This window comes from Bubalus bubalis, chromosome 6 (assembly GCF_019923935.1).
Source record: "Bubalus bubalis isolate 160015118507 breed Murrah chromosome 6, NDDB_SH_1, whole genome shotgun sequence".
Lineage (NCBI taxonomy): Eukaryota > Metazoa > Chordata > Mammalia > Artiodactyla > Bovidae > Bubalus > Bubalus bubalis.
The window spans coordinates 18,867,119-18,891,992 of record NC_059162.1 but is presented as its reverse complement, the minus strand read 5'-3'; positions in this window follow the sequence as shown (position 1 = coordinate 18,891,992).

Here is a 24,874-nt window from a genome sequence, read left to right as displayed (position 1 = left end):
TTCACTGGTTCTTTATTCCATGTGACCACAGGTAAGCATTTAATTAGCAGAGATTCTTCATTGTTCCTGTTTCTCTGGGTCACCAGCTTCTGATTCAAGTCTGGATCACTCTCTCTGATAGGTGGTACATGTGTGTGTGCCAAGTCACTTTGGTCGTGTCTGACTCACTGCGACCCTATGGACTGTAGGCTGCCAGGCTCCTCTCTCCATGGAATTCTCCAGACAAGAATACTGGAGTGGGTTGCCGTGCCCTCCTCCAAGGGATCTTCCTGACCCAGGGATCAAACCTGTGTCTTTTAGATCTCCTGTATTGGTGACACAGGTCTCCTGCTAACTTCCTAGCTGTAAGGGAGTCTTAGAAAGTGAGTACCTGGCTTTCCATCATTTTAGAGGAAGCCAAGCTGCCTCCAGCAAGACTCCTAAGATAGAGAATTCCTCAACATATACAAGTTCCGGTGCTGGGCAGCCTAAAACCTGTCTGGGATTTACTGGAATTCCTTGTGAGGTTGTTGTTGCTGCTGCTGCTGCTAAGTCGCTTCAGTCGTGTCCAACTCTGTGCAACCCCAGAGACAGCAGCCCACCAGGCTCCCTCGTCCCTGGGATTCTCCAGGCAAGAACACTGGAGTGGGTTACCATTTCCTTCTCCAATGCATGAAAGTGGAAAGTGAAAGTGAAGTCACTCAGTTGTGTCTGACTCTTCGAGACCCCATGGACTGTAGCCCACCAGGCTCCTCCGTCCATGGGATTTTCCAGGCAAGAGTACTGGAGTGGGGTGCCGAGATTAAAAAAAGTAGTAAATATAAAACAAGGTAGACTATGTCCAGTCTCAATAGCTTTCTGTGGATGAAGATGGATTCAAATTTGTTTAATTTAAAAATTTTTTAAATAATAAGAACCAGATGAAAATAGGTGAGGTGGTTTTATTAAAGAACTTTTTATGGAAAACATGAATATAGTCAGCCATCTGGTATTCACAAGTTCTAGTAGCTCAGGCGGTAAAGCATCCCCCTGCAATGCAGGAGACCTGGGTTTCATCCCTGGGTCAGGAAGATCCTCTGAAGAAGGAAATGGCAACCCACTCCAGTATTCTGGCCTGAAGAATTTCATGGACAGAGGACCCTGGAGGGCTACAGTCCATGGGGTTGCAAAGAGTGGGATATTACTGAGCAACTAACACACGGGGAGATTGAAAAAAAATATTATAAATATAACACACCTAACATAATACCTGGTATATATTATATCTCAATCAATGTTATTTCCTAGCATCTCCCTGGTGAATAAAATTAACCGGACTGAGCCATGTAGGATAGATAGACTGTGAATATATAGTTAGACTCAAGCACTGAAGCTATGATGTATGATTTATATCAAAGTTTGATAGGCAGGTTAGGAGAGGTTATATTAAGTCATCGTCTTCTGATACTTAGAACACTTCTATTTTTGGTATAAATATTGACATTTTAATTGAGGAAAAGTGTGAATATAGTAGTCCCTCAGCATCCATGGGGGGATTGGTTCCAGGACGCTCAGTGATACCAAAATTTAAGGATGTTCAAGTCCCTGGTATAAAATGGTGTAGTGCAGTTGGCCTTCTTTATCCGAAGATACAGAACCTGTGAATGCCAGATGGCCAACTATATTCATTTTTTCCATAAAAAGTTCTTTAATAAAACCACGTCACCTATTTTCATCTGGTTCTAATTATTAAAAAAAAATAAAAAAGTTAAACTTTGATTCCATCTTCATCCACAGAAAGCTGTTGAGACTGGACATAGATTTTCTGTTGTGCTGATGTCTCATTGGACAGGAACCCCCTCCTGCTTGCTGTTCCATCTGGGTGTCTGAGTTTGTTTTGCATGTTTGGTTTAAATTTATGAATATGTACAAAAAGCTTAGCGAAAATGAGAAAATATTGTTTTGACTTCCCAGCTGAATCTGAAATCAGAATGAAATTGTTCATGCAGCTAGTCCACAAGCTTTATTAAAATTAGAGGCCCCAGAGGCATAGTTATGGGCTTGGAAATAATATCTTCATCTGTTGGCTTCTATAAACAGCAAAAGAATGTCATCCCTCAAGATTCACTCTGCATGACTTGTGATTCCTTCACATGTGTATGCGTGCATTAATACATTCGTCAAACATTTATGGAGCTCCTGGTACATTGGATATTTTGTAGGCTCTGAAAACATATGGAAAGACTTGGGCCCTGAAGTTAAGAAGTTCACAGTCTAGTAGGTAGGATAGATGTTTAAAGCAAGTAGTTGTAGTGTAGTGGTGGTTAATGTATTTGCCAAGAAAAGTGATGGCTCAAAGGAAAAAACGGTTAACTATAGTTGGGGTGGGGTGGGGAATGTGGATTCACTGAGAGAGAATCTTGAAGAGTAACGTAAGTGTGCTCTGGGACAAGGGGAGAGGGCATTTCAGATAGACACACAAGCATGAAGGCACGAAGTTGCCTGATGCTTTGGGGGAACTGTGAGTAGGTTGGAGCCTCTCATGAGAGAAGGAGTGGCAGGGGACAAGATTGGAGGAGTAGGCTGAAGCCAGTCCTTGGTGGGCCTTTGATGTCATGCTGAGGAACGTACACTTCATCCTAAAAGGACTTCAGAGCCATTGGTGTGACTTAAATGGGGCAGGTTTGAATTCAGAGCAACTACTCTGAAAGGAAACTGTATGATCAACGGAAAGTGGAGGTGGGGGTAGAACAGAGTGAAACTAGAGGCAGGGAAATCTACAAGAGTAGAGAATCTCATGAGAGTCCTTCTGAGAGAAGCTAGCGATGTCTATCTTTGACTCTGTCTCCGTTTAATATGATGAAGGTGCTGTAGCTAAAGTTCAGTTTCCTGTGGTAGGTGGCAGAGGCAGCGAGGTGACCACCAAAGGTCTGTGTTCCTCTTCCATGGCCTAGGACAGTTGTTGGAAAGCAGGTGCCCAGCCAGGAGCCACGTTAGCAAGTCTCTAAACTTATATCTTGGTGGGGACATGTGACTGGTACTTGCAGAAGAATGTAAGTGGAAGGGAATGTGCTTACTTCAGGGCGAAGGCAGTTAAATATCAGACGTGAGCTCCTTCATACTCTCTGTCTTCCCTCTTCCCTCCTCCCCCTTGCTGACTGAAATCACTGAGTCACCACTTGAAGGAGAGCTGCCAGGCCTGAGTGGACTTTATTTTGCTGTTTGACGCTGCAGTTAGCCTATTCTGATACAGCCTGTTTGATCTGTTGTAAATTATAGAAATTCGTTATTGGATTTTGAGGGCCTGCTGCTAACTTATTAAGGCTCACTGTAAGTCAGTTTATGAATTATAAATTATCTTGACAGTGATGCTATCCATAGATCTACATAATTTGTGTCATATTTGTTTAAAGCTGTTTCCATGACTTCTGGAGTTGGAGGTTGGTCCATTCTGTGTTCCTCAGAGTGACTCAGATGACAATCAGGAGGAAGTTGAACTACAGCATCTTGTGCTGCTTCTCTGAACTGTGTTCTGACAGTTTGGCTAAGTTACCATGTAACTTGTTTTGAGCGCTGTTTCAAATTCTTTCCGTTTCCACAGATATTTTTTGGCAACTGTCATGTGCTGGGTCCAAAGTTTTGCTTTGGACCTAGAACTGTGATGGTTTGTTCTGGTGCAGTAAGGAACACGTACTCCTGAAACTTAGTGAGTTCTGGTGGAGGCAGAAAAATTAAGGAACTTACAAAATCATACAATAAATGCTATATTTGGGAAGAATAGGATGACTTGAGAGCAGATAGAAGGAACACAAAACATGAACTTGGAAACTCAGGAAGGCTTCCTAGAGTAAGTGACATTTAAGCAGATATTTCAGGGTTGAGTGGTAGTTGGTCAGATGAAGAGGAGAAGATAGAGTGTTCTAGGAGAAGAATGAAGATGCAAAGTCCTAGAAGAGTGAGAGCATGAAGTGAACTGAAAGGAGTTCTATGCATCTTGAGAACACTGTGCAGATTGAGAAGTGGTAAAGGCTAATGTTGGAAGAGGAAGCAGGGCCCCGATGATGAAGGGAATTTTAGATCGTGTAAGGGCACTATCTTAGATTGGGGTGCTCCCAAAGCAGGAACTGGGGAAGTAGTTTATTTGGAAAGTGGTTCCAAAAAGCATGGTGAAGCAATGGGGAAGTAAAACAAAGAAGGAAGAAAGCCTATAAAGGTTGTGTTAACCTGCAGGGTACTGCTCTGGGCAGTTGAAGCTCATGGCTGCTGGAGGTCTCTGAGAGACCATGTAGGGCATGCCCCTTACTTGTCACAGTGATGTGAGGAAGAAGGGCCATTTGTCCAGCACTCTTGTCCTTTGTGGGCTGGAGGTTGTTCCTGAGGACCTGCCCTAGCTTCTCTGAAAATGTCCTGGGGCAGGCTGAGAGACATAAAACCATTGCCTGTTTGGGAGTGGCTTGTAGGTGATATCCAGGGTGAGCCAATGGGTTGTGAGCAGGGCACTCACAGCATCTCCTAACTGTCTAAACTTTGCCCCAAGAACAAATAAGATCTATTGCAGGGTTTTAGTAATGTACTTGCTGCTGCTGCTAAGTCGCTTCAGTCATGTCCGACTCTGTGCGACCCCATAGACGGCAGCCCACCAGGCTCCCCCATCCCTGGGATTCTCCAGGCAAGAACACTGGAGTGGGTTGCCATTTCATTCTCCAATGCATGAAAGTGAAAAGTGAAAGTGAAGTCGCTCAGTCGTGTCCAACTCTTAGCGACCCCATGGACTGTAGCCTACCAGGCTCCTCCATCCATGGGATTTTCCAGGCAAGAGTACTGGAGTGGGGTGCCATTGCCTTCTCCGATGTTTCCTTCTGCCTGTATTTTATACCTACCTACCTCCCAGCTGGAGGTAAATCACTTTGGACATAAAATAAGTTTTATACTTGAGGAAACCATAACGAAAAATCAAATGCCAGAAAATAAATCATCAATAATATAATCTACATATCTACGTTAAAACACACATACACACACATACACACACACAGGTTTAGTGCATAAATTATTAACAAGCATAATGAAGTTTAAAAAAAAAATCAGTTCCCTAAGGGGCTGTTCACTGGATCTTGCAATCAGAGGTATTTTCAGATCATGGTTGGATTGACACGACAGTAGTATAGTGAGACTCAGCTAACTAAGTAAGGGACCTAATTTGCCACAGCTTATCACTATGACTTTGCAAACAGAGCCTACTAGCACAATTCATCACAAATGATGTTGTACTCAAAAGTTATGGAATAGCTGGTAGGATAAATTTGTTGATAACAATTATCATATGTCTATCTAGCCTAAAAGCAGATTGTATTTTAGTTGATTTTATTCTTCTAGATTAAATAAATAAAAGGGCATTCACTATGTAATTTTAATATAAGTATAGTTTATTCAACATTATATCAACTAAAAATTGTAGTGGAAGGGAAGTGGAATTACTTCCATTATCACAATGTTCTGACTATTGATGTACTACTTTAAGAGAAAATAAAATATAATCATTAACATTTCTCTGATAAAAACAAAATACAAAGTAAAACCAAAAAACCACTATGATTTGCTTTATTAATTTTTTGGTACGAACTCATTTAGAAGCCTGACTTAACACTGTTGAAATGCTGAAAAAATTATGTTTGGGCATGGCTGTTACAAACTCCCAGAAGACATTCCCCTAATATCAATGAGGTTTCTTGTCAATAATTATCTCTCTCTGTGCTCTTAAAGGAACACAGCTCAAGTAAGTATGACATTTTCCCCATTTTTCAATAGCATTGATAACGAGCAGAATAATAAAAAAATGTCCAATACTTATACAACTAAAAGCATTCGCTTCTTAGGTTTACCTATTCCTGAACACACAAATTCAAGCAATTCTTATGCTTCCCCAACAAAATGGTTTACTAGTAATAATATTTAGGATTATGAAGATCACCATGGAGATGTAAAAAAAAATTTTTTTAAAGGAATAAAAATATTCTAACCGCATCTAGACTTTGCTGTACTAATATTTTCAGTGTATCTGCCTTCCCTCTCTTTCAAATAACCCTAAAAAACTTTTCATAAACTGATATTTTTCAATGAGTGAATAATAAACATGTTTTATACTAGTGAACTTGCTAAATTAACAAGTTTTCTCTAAATCTTGGTGTAAAACCAGTGAAAAATGTAAGTTTCTGAAGAAGGCTGGTCACATTACATTCTGTCCCTTTGGATTTAAAGGATGAAACCCAGAAAATATGTAGTTACTAAAATTAATACTTCACATACTTAAACTGCACCAGAGAAGCTGAGCTAAATGAAACAAACAAAAAAATAGTTCTAAGACTGAAGCAGATATGGTACCCCAGACGGAGCAAATAGAAAAAAGACAATCCCTTTACAGAAAACCAAGAACTGAACATCTGCAGCATATGAAGTAAAAGCTTGGGTTACTTGAGCCTTTGCAGGGAGCTTCTTAACCTGAACTATTCTGCCACTTTCAACTATTAATGGATACCCTCTTCAGAAATGCAATAGATACTCTGTGGAAATGGAAAAATTTCTTACTGATTAAAATTTACTCCAACCTCTTCAAGCTTAAAAAATAAGGTAAATACATAACCATTCCCAATCTTCTCAAAGAAAAAAAAAGTAACCACTCAAGTTAGAAAAATAAAGCAAAAGTAAGTACATAAAAAAATTGGCTCTATCACAAAAGACAGAAAAGCAGACACCAAAACTACTGAAGTTCTCCAAATCTTCAAATCTTTCAAAAATATTTACTTTAGTATATACTTTTACATTTCTTTTTAAGCAGTATCTTTTTTATATTTCTGACAATTCAGATTTATGTTTTAATGAATAAAACATGTTTACAATAGAAGTAAGCAGAATAACTGCCACCATTTATTCAATCACCTATCTAATATTTATAGAATACTTACAGTATGATAGGAATGATAATACTCTGATTCTTACCGCAACCCACCAAGGAGGTTCCCTTTTACAGGAACTGCGGGGTACTCAGGCAAGATGAAGGAACTTGCTCAGGAGCCCACAGTGAGAGAGTGCAATCCCAACCCAGGTATGTTCTACCCCAGTCTGTGATGATTTTGTGATGCCACCAGGGTCTTCCAGCACTGGGTTCTTTAGTAATGCACTTGAAACATTTATTTATCTGGCTGTGCCAGGTCTTAGTTGCAGCATGTGGGATCGAATTCCCTGACAAGGGCTCAAACCTAGGCCCCTTGCATTGGTAATGTGGAGTCTTAGCCACTAGACCACCAGAGAAGTGCCAGGAATGCATTTTAGAAAGCTCACTTTAATGGAGAGGGTTGATTGGAGTGTTACAAAACTGAAGTAGATGAGTTAAGAGTTACTTTAATAAAAATTTTCTTCCTGCTTCAGTAAGCCCAAGTGAATCTTATTGTTTGAACCAAGGACTTAGTAAAAGATCAGATTTTTAAATAGGTGGTGTGGGTTAGGGTAGGGAAAATGATGATTATAGTTTTTTTTTTTTAAAAGTTGGAATTCCCTGGTGGTCCAGTGGGTTAGGACTCTGTGCTTTCACTGCCGAGGGCCTGGGTTCAGTCCCTGGTCTGGGAACTAAGACCCCACAAGCCACATGAGGTGGCCAAAAAAACTTAGACTATTTTTTAAGGCAGTTTTAGGTTCAGAGCAAAATTGAGCAGAAAGTACAGAGTTTTCCCATACAACCCCCGCCTCCATCCACACACAGCCTCCTCCCCCTTTATTAACACTCCTACCAGAGTGGTAAATTTGTTACCCTGATGAGCCTACACTGACCCATCATTACCCCCAGAGTCCATAGTTCACATCAGAATTCATTGTTGGTGTTGTACATTCTATAGGTTTCGGAAAATTTATAATGACATGTGTTTACCATGATGATGTCGCTCAGTCTGGTTTCACTGCCCTTTGTGACCATCTGTTCATCCCTCCCTACCCCTTGGCCTCTAGCAACCATGGAGCTTTTACTGCCTTTTCTAGATACAGTTGGAATCCTACTGTACATATCCTTTTCAGACAGGCTTCTTTCACTTATATACATTTGTTTCCTCTGTGTCTTTTCATAGCTTGATAGCTTTAAAAAAATAGCTAAATAATATTTCATTGTTTAGATAGACCACAGTTTATTTATCCATTCACCTACATCTTGGTTGCTTCCAGGTTTTGTGAGTTATGAATAAAGCTGCTATAAACATCCATGTGCAGGTTTTTGTGTGGACACGAGCCTTTTCAACATCTTTGGGTAAATACCAAAGAGCACGATTGCTGAATTGTATGTTAAAAGTATGCTTAGTTTTGTAAGACACCTCCAAACTGTCTTCCAGGGTAGCTGTGCCGTTTTGTATTCCTATGGCAATGAAAGAGAGTTCCAGTTGCTCTATACTCTGGTCAGCATTTGATGTTATCATAGTGTTCTGGATTTTGGCCATTCTAATGCATGTATAGTGGTATCTCACTGTTGTGTTTTTTTTTTTAACTGTTTATTTTATATTGGAGCATAGCAGATTGATAATGTGTTACTTTCAGGTGTACAGCAAAGTGATTCAGTTATACATATACATGTATTTGTTCTTTTCCAAACTCTTTTCCCATTTCGGTTGTTACATCATATTGAGCAGCGTTCCCTGTACTACACAGTAGGTCACTGTTGGTTATCCATTTCAAATATGGTAGCCTGTACATGTCCATCCCACACTTCCTAATTATCACTTCGTTCCACTCTTCCCCACTGGTAACCGTAAGTTTGTTCTCTATAAGTCTGTTTCTGTTTTGTAAGTTTATTTGTAACATTTACTTTTAGATTCCACTTATAAGGTGTGTTACATGATATTTCTCTTTGTCTGACTTCACTCAGGTATGACAGTTTCTAGGTTTGTCCATGTTTCTGCAAATCACATTATTTCAATTTTTTAAATGGCTGACTAATGTCTCATTGTTGTTTTAATTTTCATTTCCCCAATGACACATAATGTGGAGCATCTTTTATATGTTTATTTGCCATCTATAGATATTCTTTAGTGAGATATCTATTGAAGTCTTTGGCCCATTTTTAATGGGCTATGTGTGTTTTCTTACTGTTGAATTTAAGAGTTCTCTGAATATTTTGAATAACAGTTCTTTATATGTCCTTAAAAATTTTTTTTGCTAGCCCTTTTATAAGGAAATAATTTTCTTTTGTAATGGAATATAGAAATGCACAGACATACAAGGCTGTTCAGCCTATTTTGGGGCAGGGGAGGGGCGAGGGTAAGGTAAGTGGATGCTTATATGCTGCAACCCTGAGGCAAATGAAAAGATTCTTCATGGCAGTAGGAAAACTGAGGTACCATACAATGTGGGCTAGAACATTAAGAACAAATGTCCTCTCCTAAGTGAAGTGAGTCAGAAAGAGAAAGACAAACACTGTATGATATTACTTATATGTGGAATCTAAAATATGACACAAGTTAACATATCTACAAAACAGAAATAGATTTCTTTCATCAAAATTTTCTAGTTTTCCTCATATAGATCTTTTCTAAAAAATTAATTAATTTTTTATTTTTGGCTATGCTGGGTCTTTGTGGCTGTGCAAGCTTTCCTCTACTTGTGGCAAGTGAGGGACACTCTGTAGGTGTGGTGTGTGGGCTTCTCACTGTAGTAGCTTTTGTTATGGAGCATGGGTTCTAGAGCACAGGCCCTCAGCAGTTGCGGCACGTGGTGCGGCATGTGGGATCTTCCCAGACCAGGGTCAAACTCACGTCTCCTGTGCTGGCAGACAGATTCTTTACTACTGAGCCACCAGGGAAGCCCCTCATATAGATATTTTACATATTTTGTTAGATTTATATCCAAGTATTTCATTTTTGGAGGGTGCTATTGTAAGTGGTATTATATTTTTAATTTCAACTTCCACTTGCTCATTGCTTGTATTTGTTGTTCAGTTGCTCAGTCGTGTCCAACTCTTTGCAAACCCATGGACTGCAGCACGCCAGGCTTCCCTGTCCTTCACCATCTCCCAGAGCTTGCTCAAACTCATGTCCATTGAGTTGGTGATGCCATCCAACCATCTCATCCTCTGCCATCCCCTTCTCCTCCTGCTTTCAGTCTTTCCCAGCATCAGGTTCTTTTCTAATGAGTTGGCTATTCGCATCAGGTGGCCAAAATTTTGGAGCTTCAGCTTCAGCATCAGTCCTTCCAATGAATATTCAGGACTGATTTCCTTTAGGATTTACTGGTTGGATCTCCTTGCAGTCCAAGGGACTCTCAAAAGTCTTCTTAAACACCACAGTTTAAAAGCATCAAATCTTCAGAGCTCAGCCTTATTTATGGTCTAACTCTCACATCCATACATGACTACTGGAAAAACCATAGCTTTGACTATATGGACTTCTGTCGGTAAAGTAATGTTTCTTCTTTTTAATACGCTATCTAGGTTGGTCATACCTTTCTTCCAAGGAGCAAGCATCTTTTAATTTCATGGCTGCAGTCACCATCTGCAGCGATTTTGGAGCCCCCAAAAATAAAGTCTCTCACTGTTTCCTTTGTTTCCCCATCATGACAGAACTGGATGCCATGATCTTTGTTTTTTTGAATGTTGAGTTTTAAGCAAGCTTTTTCACTCTGCTCTTTCACCTTCATCAATAGGCTCTTTAGTTCCTCTTTGCTTTCTGCCATAAGGGTGGTGTCATCTGCATATCTGAGGTTATTGATATTTCTCCTGGCTATCTTGATTCCAGCTTGTGTTTCATCCAGCCTGGCATTTCACATGATATACTCTGCATATAAGCAGAGTGACAAGATACAGCCTTGACGTAATCCTTTTCCAATTTTGAACCAGTGCATTGTTCCATGTCCAGTTCTAACTGTTGCCTCTTGACCTGCATACAAGTTTATCAAGAGGCAGGTCAGGTGGTCTGGTATTCCCACCTCTTTAAGAATTTTCCACAGTTTGCTGTAATCCACACACTCAAAAGCTTTAGAGTAGCCAATGAAGCAGATATAGATTTTTTTTGGGATTATCTTGCTTTTTCTATGATTCAGTGAATGTTGGCAATTTGATCTCTGATTCCTCTGCCTTTTCTAGCTTGAACATCTGGAAGTTCTCAGTTCATGTACTGTTGGAGCCTGACTTGGAAAATTTTGAGCATTACCTTGCTAGCATGTGAGATGAGTGCAATTGTGAGGTGGTTTGAACATTCTTTGGCATTGTCTTTCTTTGGGATTGGAATGAAAATTGACCTTTCCCAGTCCTGTGACCACTGCTAAGTTTTATAAACTTGCTGGCATATTGAGTATAGCACTTTTACACAATCATCTTTTAGGATTTGAAATAGCTGAACTGGAATTCCGTCACCTCCACTAGCTTTGTTTGTAGTGATGCTTCTTAAGGCCTGCTCGACTTCACATTCCAGGATGTCTGGCTCTAGGTGAGTGATCACACCATTGTGGTTATCTGGGTCAATAAGATCTTTTTTGTGTAGTTCTTCTATGTATTCTTGCCACCTCTTCTTGATATCTTCTGCTTCTGTTAGGTCCGTACAGTTTCTGGCATATGGGAAAACAATTGACTTTTTTATATTAACCTTATATCCTGCAACCTTGCTATAATCACTTATTAATTCTAGGAGATTTTTCATCAGTTCTTTTGGATTTTCTACATAGATGATTATGTCATCTACAAACAAAAACAATTTTATTTCTTCCTTTCCAATCTGAATATCTTTTATTTACTTTCCTCAGCTTATTGCATTAGCTAGAACTTCCAGTGGTGATAGGGGACATTTTTACCTTATTCTTGATCTCTGTGGGAAAGCTCCATGTTTCTCAACATTAAGCATATTAGCTATAAGGTTTTTTGGTTGATGTTCTTTGTCAAGTTGAGAAAATTCCCCTCTATTCCTAGTTTATTGATAGTTTTTTTATGAATAGGTGCTAGATTTTTATCAAATGCTTTTTCTGTAGCTATTGATATGATTAGTGATTTTATTTTTCTTTAACCTGATTTGGTAGATTATATTACTTGTTTTTTGAGTGCTGAATCAACCTTGCCTATCTGGGATAGATCTCCCTTGGTCATTGTATATAATTCTTTTTATACATTGTTGGTTTGATTTGCTAATATAGTTGGCCCTTGAACAGTATGAGGGTTAAGGGCACCAACCGTCCCTGCAGTCAAAAATCTGTGTTTAACTTTATATAGTCAGCTCTCTGTATCTATATTTCCACATCTATGGATCCAGTAGACTGTGGATCATGTAGTGCCATAGCACATATTTATTAGAAAAAAAATCGAGGCATAAGTGGACCTGGGCAGTTTAAATCTGTGTTGTTCAAGAGTCAACTATATTTTGTTGAAGATTTTTGAATCTGTGTTCATGAGATATACTGGTCTGTAGTTTGTTTTCTTGTAATGCTTTTGTCTGGTCTTCATATTAGGGTAATGCTGGAGTCCTGAAATGAGTTAGGAAGTATTCCCACTGCTTCTATATTCTGAATTGGTCTATTTCCTTACATATATGATAGAATCACCACTGAAACCGTCTGGGTCTAATGCTTTTAGATTGTCTGGTTCTGATTCTTGCTCTGTCTTTTCATACTGTATTTTTTGGGTTTTAGTTTGTCTTATAATTTCTTCTTGATACCCAGATATGATGTACTAGGTAAAAGGAAATAGGCCTTTAGTAATGTAGGCTCCCTGGTGGCTCAGATGGTAAAGAATCTGCCTGCAATGCAAGAGACCTGGGTTGGATCCCTGGGTTGGGAAGATCTCCTGGAGAAGGGAATGGCTACCCACTCCAGTATTCTTGCCTGGAGAATCCCATGGACAGACGAGCCTGGGGTTGCAAAAAGTTGGACACGACTGAGTGACTATCACTGCTATTTTCAAAGAGTGGTAAGGTGGGGCGGGGGGAGGGAAGCAGTTTGTAGTCCTGATTAGCCTCAGTCTTTCAGTGAGTCTGCGATTCTAGACTGTGAACTCTGCACACACTTCCGAGTGCCTTCCTACCTCCCTTCAGGTGGGACAGGGTGGCTGGAGTAGGCTCAAGTTTAGTATTTCCTTCTCTTAATGAGGAAGGCTAGAGTCAGCTAGAGATGGGTATTTCCCCTTCCCTCAGGTCAGTTAGGCTCTGAAAAAACCCAGAAAACTCTGGTTTAATAGTTTTTTTCTGAGGACAGACCTTGTTAAGAAAAACAGAATACTCTGGAATATTTCATAATGGTTCTGTTTCTCTTCCCCCTGCCGGAAGCACTTTGGGATTTTTCTCCAATATTCACTGTGAGAACCTGGTGGAACTTCAGGAGGTAAAACTTTTTAGAAGTATTGGGGCCTCCTTGGAGTTTCTGTCTCTCAGATTTGCCCACATTGAGCCTCCAGGAGTTGATCAGTTACAGTTCAGATTTTCCTACTCTGACACTGATTATTATGGACTTTTCTGTTGTAGTCAGTTGTGATTCTCTATATTCTCCTATTGACCTATCCAATTTGGGGGGCAGTGGTTTTCCCTGTGACCTGACTTCTCCCATGGATCTAAGAAACGCTGTTGATTTTTCAGTTAGTTTGGCTTTTTAGTTGTTAAGATGAACTGGTGACTTCCAAGCTTCTTACACGGCAGACTGTGAGAGTGAAAGTGTTAATTTCTCAGTCGCGTCCAACTCTTTGCATCCCTATGAACTGTATCCCACCAGGCTCCTCTGTCCATGGGATTTCCCGTAGGCAAGAATATTGGAGTGGGTTGCTATTTCCTTTTCCTAGAGATCTTCCCAACCCAGAGGTCGAATCTGGGTCTCCCACATTGCAGGCAGATTCTTTACCGTCTGAGCTACCAGGGAAGACACATGCCAGATTGGAAATTCATAATTGTAGATTTTATGCTGAGTTTGAGAGGCCTGTGGTACATCCAAGTGGGGTTGTTACTACATTGATAGTAACTGAATGGGAAAGGAGAACTTTATGTGGGAAAAGAAGAGGGCCTAGGCAATATCCTTAAGAAAGATCAACATTTAAAGAAGAAGAGGAGATGCCAACAAGGGATAATATGAATAAACCTGAGAGGTAGGAAGAAAATCAGAAGAATTTGACCTTGTGTAACCCAAAGGGAGAATGTTTTATAAAAGGAATAGCCAACAATAGTGAATCCTGCTGAAAGGTAAATACATTAAAGGCTAAAAATTATCTATTGGAGGGAGCTTTTTGGTAGGTTAATGGTTCAGTTCAGTTCAGTTCAGTCACTCAGTCTTGTCCGACTCTTTGTGACCCCATGAATTGCAGCATGCCAGGCCTCCCTGTCCATCACCATCTCCTGGAGTTCACTCAAACTCACGTCCATTGAGTCAGTGATGCCATCCAGCCATCTCATCCTCTGTCTTCCCCTTCTCCTCCTGCCCCCAGTCCCTCCCAGCATCAGAGTCTTTTCCAATGAGTCAACTCTTCGCATGAGGTGGCCAAAGTACTGGAGTTTCAGCTTTAGCATCATTCCTTCCAAAGAAATCCCAGGGCTGATCTCCTTCAGAATGGACTGGTTGGATCTCCTTGCAGTCCAAGGGACTCTCAAGAGTCTTCTTAATGGTAGGTGAAAGCATTTTTGGTAGAGTGGTGTGGGTGTAATATAGACCAGGAAGAGTTGAGAAGGAGGAGGTGAGGAATGAAACATGGATCTGAGGGAGTATTTTTTTCTTCTAATAGGAAGACTTAAGCACATAAACATTGATGGAAATGAATGGAACGAGCTGGTAGAGGGAGTGATGGGAAGACAATATAGAAAAGAGTGGATGACTGTTGGAGTGGAATCTCTTAGAAGTTAGGGAGGAGCTGAGAACCAAAACACAGGAGGCGGGATTAACCTCAGAGGGGAAGAGAGATATATCTGGACTATTTTAAAAGGAGAAAGACAGAAAAGAATCAGTGTGGGTTATGTATTATGTCATTGAGTCATTACAAAACTCTCTAGGGGTGGATATTGTTTTCCCCAACTTTTAAGTTACCCTGGAAAGTTGAATAACTTGCTCAAAGTCACAAAGGAGAACCTAGGTTGCTTTGAACTCAAACTATGATGCTCATTTGCCTGTGGTATAAGCTTAAGTTCCCCATAGGAAGTGCCCTGAAAGTGATTAAAATTTAGTTATGCCTTTGATTAATGACTTGATAAGCTAGAATGGAAAGAACTTTTACTGACATAAATATGCGGTGTCATTTGGTAGAGATTGAGTAAGAGAGGCTGCCTTTAATTAATGTTTGACCAACTTGGTGCCAAAGGTCTGACTTTTCTTCTTGAGCAAGACTTTGCTAGAATGAACAATCTTGCTTCTGCTTCTGCATATGGCTAAGAAATACCAACATGTATATTTTATATAATTAGCTCCTTTATTCCTAACAATCCTGCCACTTGGATATAATTGAGTCTATATTACAAATGAGAATACTGAAGCTCAAAGAGATCAAGGAGCTTGCCAAGGCCACAGAGGAGGTGGTGAAGTAAGAGCTGAAGCCAAGTCTTTCTGAGTCCAAAGCTCTTGCTCTTTCAACAAAGAGTTACTTCATGTAGCTTGAGGGTAGGGAGGGACCTGCTGGTTTTGTAATAACCCCTGGCATATAACTGGTCCACCAGGATTTTGTCTTTCTCTTTTCAGTTACTTAAACTTATGTTGAGCAAAAGTTGTAAGGCTAATAATAGTCAATATTTATATAATGTGAAGTATTGTTCTTAATAATGTAATCTTAGAGCAACCCAACGAGGTAGGTTCTATTATAGTCTACGTTTTACACAGGAGAAAACTGAGGCACAGAGAGGTTGAATAACTTGCTCATGGTTACAGAGCCTATAAGCAGCAAAGCCAGAATTTGAACCCAGAAAAAGTGTGGACTCTAAATAATGATATTGCCTTGCAGGCTGGTTGGTCTCTAATGAGGAGAGTGGACGTCCCAAGTGGTGCTAGTGGTAAGGAATCAGCCTGCCAGCGCAGAAGATGCAAGAGACACAGGTTCGATCCCTGGGTCGGGAAGATCCCCTGGAGTTCAGTTCAGTTCAGTTCAGTCACTCAGTTGTGTCTGACTCTTTGTGACCCCATGAATTACAGCACGCCAGGCCTCCCTGTCCATCATCAACTCCCGGAGTTCACTCAAACTCACGTCCATCGAGTCGGTGATGCCATCCAGCCATCTCATCCTCTGTCGTCCCCTTCTCCTCCCGCCCCCAATCCCTCCCAGCATCAGAGTCTTTTCCAATGAGTCAACTCTTCGCATGAGGTGGCCAAAGTACTGGAGTTTCAGCTTTAGCATCATTCCTTCCAAAGAACACCCAGGACTGATCTCCTTCAGAATGGACTGGTTGGATCTCCTTGCAGTCCAAGGGACTCTCAAGAGTCTTCTCCAACATCACAGTTCAAAACCATCAATTCTTCGATGCTCAGCTTTCTTCACAGTCCAACTCTCACATCCATACATGACTACTGGAAAAACCATAGGCTTGACTGGACGGACCTTTATTGGCAAAGTAATGTCTCTGCTTTTGAATATGCTATCTAGGTTGGTCATAACTTTCCTTCCAAGGAGTAAGCGTCTTTTAATTTCATGGCTGCAGTCACCATCTGCAGTGATTTTGGAGCCCCCAAAAATAAAGTCTGACACTGTTTCCACTCTTTCCCCATCTATTTCCCATGAAGTGATGGGACCAGATGCCATGATCTTCGTTTTCTGAATGTTGAGCTGTAAGCCAACTTTTTCACTCTCCTCTTTCACTTTCATCAAGAGGCTTTTTAGTTCCTCTTCACTTTCTGCCATAAGGCTGGTATCATCTGCATATCTGAGGTTATTGATATTTTTTCTGGCAATCTTGATTCCAGCTTGTGCTTCTTCCAGCCCAGTGTTTCTCACGATGTACTCTGCATATAAGTTAAATAAGCAGGGGGAAAATATATAGCCTTGACATACTCCTTTTCCTATTTGCGACCAGTCTGTTGTTCCACGTCCAGTTCTAACTGTTGCTTCCTGACCTGCATATAGGTTTCTCAAGAGGCAGGTCAGGTGGTCTGGTATTCCCATCTCTTTCAGAATTTTCCACAGTTTATTGTGATCCACACAGTCAAAGGCTTTGGCATAGTCAATAAAGCAGAAATAGATGTTTTCCTGGAACTCTCTTGCTTTTTTGATGATCCAGCGGATGTTGGCAATTTGATCTCTGGTTCCTCTGCCTTTTCTAAAACCAGCTTGAACATCTGGAAGTTCACGGTTCATGTATTGCTGAAGCCTGGCTTGGAGAATTTTGAGCATTACTTTACTAGCGTGTGAGATGAGTTCAATTGTGCGGTAGTTTGGGCATTCTTTGGCATTGCCTTTCTTTGGGATTGGAATGAAAACTGACCTTTTCCAGTCCTGTGACCACTGCTGAATTTTCCAAATTTCCAAGTGCTGGCATATTGAGTGCAGCACTTTCAGAGCATCATCTTCCAGGATTTGAAATAGCTCAACTGGAATTCCATTACCTCCACTAGCTTTGTTCATAGTGATGCTTTCTAAGGCCCACTTGACTTCACATTCCAGCATGTCTGGCTCTAGGTGAGTGATCACACCATAATGATTATCTTGGTTATGAAGATCTTTTTTGCATAGTTCTTCTATGTATTCTTGCCACCTCTTCTTAATAGCTTCTGTTAGATCCATAGCATTTCTGTCCTTTATCGAGCTCATCTTTACATGAAATGCTCCCTTGGTATCCCTAATTTTCTTGAAGAGATCTCTACTCTTTCCCATTCTGTTGTTTTCCTCTATTTCTTTGCATTGATCACTGAAGAAGGCTTTCTTATCTCTCCTTGCTCTTCTTTGGAACTCTGCATTCAGATGCTTATATCTTTCCTTTTCTCCTTTGCCTTTCACTTCTCTTCTTTTCACAGCTATTTGTAAGGCCTCCCCAGACAGCCATTTTGCTTTTTTGCATTTCTTTTCCATGGGGATGGTCTTGATCCCTGTCTCCTGTACGTCATGAACTTCAGTCCATAGTTCATCAGGCACTCTATCTATCAGATCTAGTCCCTTAAATCTATTTCTCACTTCCACTGTATAATCATAAGGGATTTGATTTAGGTCATACCTGAATGATCTAGTGGTTTTCCCCACTTTCTTCAGTTTAAGTCTGAATTTGGCAATAAGGAGTTCATGGTCTGAGCCACAGTCAGCTCCTGGTCTTGTTTTTGCTGACTGTATAGAGCTTCTCCATCTTTGGCTGCAAAGAATATAATCAATCTGATTTCGGTGTTAACCATCTGGTCAACTCCCCTGGAGTAGGAAGTGGCAATTACTACAGTATTCTTGCCTGGAAACTTCCATGGACAGAAGAGCCTGGTAGGCTATAGTCCATGGGGCCACAAAGAATCGGACATGACTGAGCACACATAGAAGGAAGAGAAAATTAGACTTGATTCTCAGATCTGTTTCTCTGACTTCTTCTCCATCTTAATTTGACTAGAGATATAAATTTTGGGATCAGACTTAGGTATGAATCACATCTCTAGCACTTAAAAAGTTGTGTGATCATGGACAAATTACTTAACTTCTCTGCCACTCAGTTTCTTCATCTGTGATATGGGGACAGTAATAATACTCAACTCAAAGAGTTGCTGTGAGGATTAAGTGAGACAAAGCATTTTAAGAGCTCAGCAGAATGCCTGGCCAGTAGAAATTGGGCAATAGGTGGTACCTATTCTTATCAATAAGTTATAAAGTTGACAGTAACAGGCAGGATTTGAGCTCAGTTCTACTTGACTCCAGAGCCCCCAAATTAAGTACTGTATCAAGTACCTTCCAAGCATTCTCATCACAGCCTTTGCAAGCCCCTCCCCTAGGCTTCTGGGATGTTGTCAATGGACTGCTCAATCTTCTGTCCACTTAAGCAGTTCCTTTGACCCTTCCTCTTGCTGTTCCCACTATGATGAGTAGTCAGTGATGAAAAGGCAGAACCAGACTGAGAGTTGGAGGCCAGTGAAGGAGGGATAAGAAGACAAAACATGGTTGATGAAGTGTAAGTGGAAGGCATAGGAGTGGCCAATGTCACACACCTGACCCCCGTGTTGCTGACAGATCCCAGCAGGAAATGCGCAAAGCCGATGGGCTAATGGCAGGTCCAAGGAAGGATGTGGTTTAGACAAATGCTTCTATATAATGATTCGTTGCAACTGGGCTTCTTTTGAAAGTCTGCCATCCTAGCCCCCAGCCCCAACGGGTTAAGCTTGCTTAGATTTTGAAGGTGCATCTAATACTTCTATTTTCTGTCCATTTTAATCAGTCATTGAGTTCTGTTGCATTTTTATTTATTTATTTGGCTGTGTCAGGTCTTAGCTGTGGAGCACAGGTTCTTCATTGTAGAGAAGACCTTAGTATCCCGACCAGGGATTGAACCCTTGTCCTCTGCACTGGAAGGCAGATTGTTAACCACTAAACCACCATGGAAGTCCTGAGTCCTGTTACATTTTTAAAAGACTTTTTGTGTGTGTGTTCTGGCCCCTCTATCTGCCATCTGAGAATGCCTGGAGCAGGTGGTGCTCCCTAGGAAGCTGCAGTCATGTAGAAGGTTCTAGATTTTACAGGGTGGTCTGAGAAAACACAGATTAGGAAGAATCTATGTTAAGGAAGGAAGTCAGAGTTGTTATCATGCAGAGGGTGGGTTTGCCCCAGTTGTAAAGCTGGAGCAGGCTGTAAATAAGAGCATAAACAAAGAAGTCAGAGATGGTGGAGATGGGAGATTGATGAGCCTAGAGGGTCAGGGCAAATGGTGGAGGTCTAATGACAGAAGGGGTGTAAACATCTGAAAGATTGCCATGTTGGAGGTGTTTGTATTACTTGGGGTGAGCCTGGCTGCTCAACATAGATTTCTCAAGCAGGTCCTCCAAAGTGCTGGTCATAGTAGAAGAAAGTGAACACCTGTGTGTGTGTGTGTGTGTGTGTGTCTGTGTGTGTGTTGGGAGGGTATCCAAAAAGTGTAGCCAAAGGAACACCCTGTAGAAGGAAATTTTCTTAGAAATCCTGTGTTTTATAATGATACTCTGTTTTAATATTTTAAAAAATTTAAATGACACCATTAAGTAAAGTGAGCATTCTAGAAGAGTGCTCCCTACTTAAGCTATGACATATTACAATTTTTTGATCATGCTGTGTGGCCAGCGGGATCTTAGTTCCCCAACCAGGTATCAAACTTGTGTCCCCTGCAGTGGAATCATGGAGTGCTAACCTCTGGGCCACTAGGAAAGTCCCTATGCTATAACTTGAAGAAACTTTGTCATTTACCTTCACCCAAAATCCCTGGCCATAGTGTGAAGAAGCACAGGTTAAGGGGATCCTTGAAAGTGAAAAGTGAAAGTATTAGTCACTCAGTTGTGTCTGACTCTTTGCGATGCCATGGACTATAGTCCATTGGGCTCCTCTGTCCATGGAATTTTTCAGGCAAGAATATTGGGTTGGGTAGCCATTTCCTCCTCCCTGGGATCTCCCCCACCCAGGGATCAAACTGGGGTCTCCCGAATTGTGGGCAGACTCTTTACCATCTGAGCCACCAGGGGATCCTTAACGGATCCTAATTACCTGCTGTTCATTGTATGTATACAATGTGAAGAGTGGCTTTTGAAGAATAAATTCTTCTTCAATTCCAATACCCATCCTCGATTTTGATGTCCTTCTATCTATGTGCATCCACCTCATTCTTACATTCTTGCCTCAAGTATACTAGCCTTGCTGCTGCTGCTAAGTCGCTGCAGTCATGTCCGACTTTGTGCGACCCCATAGACGGCAGCCCACCAGGCTCCCCCGTCCCTGGGATTCTCCAGGCAAGAACACTGGAGTGGGTTGCCATTTCCTTCTCCAATGCATGAAAGTGAAAAGTGAAAGTGAAGTTGCTCAGTCGTGTTCGACTCCGATTATTACAATATGCACTTAACACCTTAAAAAATAATATTAAGCTTTGATTATTAGCACAATACAGGTTTACTAAAGATAGGAAAGTTCTTTGAAATATTTTTTAGAAGCAGAGAATTTTATTAATTCTTTGTATCTCTACATGGACTCAAGTTCTAATGATGCAAAAGAACACATATATATTCTCCTTCCCAGTTCCTGTTCCGCCAGCCATCCTGTTCTTTCTGGAAAGCATCCAGTTTCATCAGTTTCTTGTATATTCTTTTTGGATATGTTTTTTGCATATTTAAGTAGTTTTATGCATATATTCTCCCCTGTTATTTCTCCACAAATGGTCATTTAATAGACATATAGACAGATGCACATTGTTCGGTATTTTTTTGCTCTAATACTGTGTCTTGGAGACCATTCCACATCAGCACACTGAGATCTACTTCAGTTTTTCATGGCAGTCTAGTGAGTGCTGCTGCTAAGTCACTTCAGTCGTGTCCGACTCTGTGTGACCCCGTAGATGGCAGCCCACCAGGCTCCCCCGTCCCTGGGATTCTCCAGGCAAGAACACTGGAGTGAATTGCCATTTCCTTCTCCAGTGCATAAAAGTGAAAAGTGAAAGTGAAGTCGCTCAGTTGGTGTCCAACCCTCAGCGACCCCATGGACTGCAGCCTACCAGGCTCCTCTGTCCATGGGATTTTCCAGACAGGAGTACCGGAGTGGGGTGCCATTGCCTTCTCCGGTGAGTAGTAGACTATTAATCAGCAGGTCTCTGGTCTCTCCCACATCTGCCATTTGTGTCACATCAACTGTGCGGAAATACCGCTCTTTTGCTCTCACACCTTGATCAATCCTACCAGCGACCCCAACCCCATTAGTCGTGAGGAGATCCATGCCCTGCTCCATCTGACAGCACTCCCGTCCCAGGTCACAGCCCCGCCAGGCTTCTCACTGTTCCTTCTTGCCTTTTCCTCGTTTTCTGTGTGCTCTTTTCTGCTCTTCCCAGCCTTCCTTGCCTCAAACGATCTTGCTCTCAGTCCTTTCTGGCCAAAGTGCTTCCTCCATGACACCCCTAGCCCTCAGAGCTAACCACCAAATCCGCCTGCAGTGCAGGAGACACAAGAGACGTAGGTTCGATCCCTGACTCCAGTATTCTTGCCTGGAAAACCCCATGGACAGAGGAGCCTGGTGGGCTACAGTCCAAAGGGTCGCAAACGGTGGGACATGACTGAGGGACTAAGCACACAGCACTCACACACTGTCTTGTTGCTGTGATATGAACAGTGCTTGCCCCACCAATCTGTAAACTCTGTAGGCCAGAGACCACATTTTCTTTGTCATTTACTATTTCCTGAAGTGCTTTAACGGAGAAGGCAATGGCACCCCACTCCAGGACTCTTGCTTGGAAAATCCCATGGACGGAGGAGCCTGTTAGGCTGCAATCCATGGGGTCGCTAAGAGTCGGACTCGACTGAACAACTTCACTTTCACTTTTCACTTTCATGCATTGGAGAAGGAAATGGCAACCCACTCCAGTGTTCTTGCCTGGAGAATCCCAGGGACGGAGGAGCCTGGTGGGCTGCCATCTATGGGGTTGCACAGAGTTGGACACGACTGAAGTGACTTAGCAGCAGCAGCAGAAGTGCTTTAAATCACATCGTTGAAAGGAAATTTCAATATTTGTAAAATTTGTAAGAAGGTCAAGAAACTGGGCTCTGTGTGCTGACTCATCCAGTATGGGGTAGGGCAGAACAGAGTCCTCCCTGCAGAGACCAAAGCTGAATCATCTCCCTCCTCCTTCTAGAAAAACAGGCTTGAGGCTAAGTGCTATTAATGTTCATCAGAGCCTTGATGGATGTGCCTAGAAGAGCTTGAAAGGAACAGACTGAACATTTGCAGGAAGAACCCACAATGCAAGGGCTAGTCATTGATTAGCTGCTGTGCATAATGTGACAAATAGGATTTTTACATTGAGCAGTCCAAGTTCTGTGTCTGGAGAGTTAATTGATATTATTTTTCCACTTTTGGTCAATCTTATTGAAAGGATGATGTAAAAACATTAAAACTTTAATAACAGGCTATTTTTACTTTTATATAACCTCTTCCAGACTTTGCCCTAAAAAAATATTGGATAGCTGCAGTCAGAGTGAACATACCGTTTTTCAGATAAATGGGAATTTTGGTGGGAAACAAGGTGACTTCATGTTCTATGGAGGTACCTTTCTCACCCAGACCTTATGACTCCATTATCTTGATCATCTCCCTCTCTTAGTTTTGGCTTCCCAGGTGGCTCAGTAGTAAACAAACAAACAAAACCCAATAATATGACTGCTAGTGCAGGAGACATAGGAAATGTAGGTTTGATCTCTGGGTTGGGAAGATCCCCTGAAGAAGGAAATGGTAACCCACTCCAGTATTCTTGCCTGGATAATCCCATGAACAGAGGAGCCTGGTGGGCTACAGTCCATGGGGTCGCAAAGAGTCAGGCACGAATAAGCACACAACACTCACTCACTCACACTCTTGGTTTTGGTGTGACATGTCAGAGCTCAATTTTTTCCCTTCCTCCTCTGTTCTCAGAGCGAGAGAAAGATAAGTAAGAATCCCCAGCCTGCTTTATCTTTTGTAAACTGGAATGTGACTGGAATGTGAGAGCTGGAGGAAAGTGGAACATTCTTAAGAACACATTTTCTGCTGATTACCTCCTTTTAAACAAGAGGCTCATCTCTGTCTCCCAAAGGAGTAGACATAACTCAGACCTTAGATTTGTGGAGTATTTAATGCAGTGACCTCACCCACCACACTTCTCATATCATTTAGTATTTTGCAGTTGTCGTTCACTTATCACTCCCTACCTTTCTGGTGCTACCTGTGTGTACTTTCTCACGTGATACCCTGCATTCTAGGCCTGCTGGACTATGCAGGGCCTCCCAGGTGTTTGGACGTTTCTTTGTGCTATCACTGCCATGTCTGGAGATGCAACAGAAGGAGTGGTTAAAACCTTAGATGGTCTAGATTCAAATTCTGTCTCCACCACTTACCAGTTTGGTATCCTGGTCAAACCACCTGTAAAGTAATAGCGCCTGCCTCATAAGTTGGGATGTGTATGTGTATATGTGTGTGTGTGTTTGTGTGTGCTTGGTCATGTCTGGCTCTTTGCAACCCCATGGACTGTAGCCCACCAGGCTCCTCTGTCCATGGGATTTCCCAGGCAAGAATACTGGAGTGGGTTGCCATTTCCTTCTTCAGGGGATCTTCCTGACCCAGGGATCACAATGAACTAATATTTATAAAGCATTTAGCAGTAGCAGTAGCAGTAGAACAGAGCCTGGGTTGTAGTAAGAATGTTATTATCCAAATTTCTTCTAGTCTTTGAAGACCTGATAAGATCCTACCTCTTATACAAAACCTTCTCTGACTACTCTTACCGAGCCTACAATGATCTCCTACTCCTTTGAATATTATAACATGTGTGATATTTAATTTGCTGAAACAGCACCTTGATACAGCTGCAGAATAAAAAGGAAGGAAGAGGAAGGAAGGAAGGAAGGAAGAAAGAAAGAAGAACAATATCTGAATTCAAATCTTGACACTGTAACTTACTGTAGGACTCTGAGGGAGTTACTCGAGTCTTGATTTTTCCATCTGTAAAATGGCTATTTAATACCTTAACAGGGTTATTATGAGGGCTAAGTAAGATACTGCTTGAGAAGTATCTCATACACATCTTGACTCATGGTAGACCCTCAATAAATAAACATACTCTTTTAAAAAATATTATTTAGAATTTTGTTTCCCAGATTATAAAAGTAGAATTGTAGAAAATTTAGATAACATAGCAGGGTATAGAGAGGAAAGTTAAAATAACCTCATAAACTTCTTTCTGGAGACAACAATTTCCCTAGCCAATAACTCCTACCTTGGAAATTAAAACACAGGTGGGTATATTTCCTTTGGTCTTTTTCTGTGAGTGTGTGCTGATAGACATATGTTAAAAAG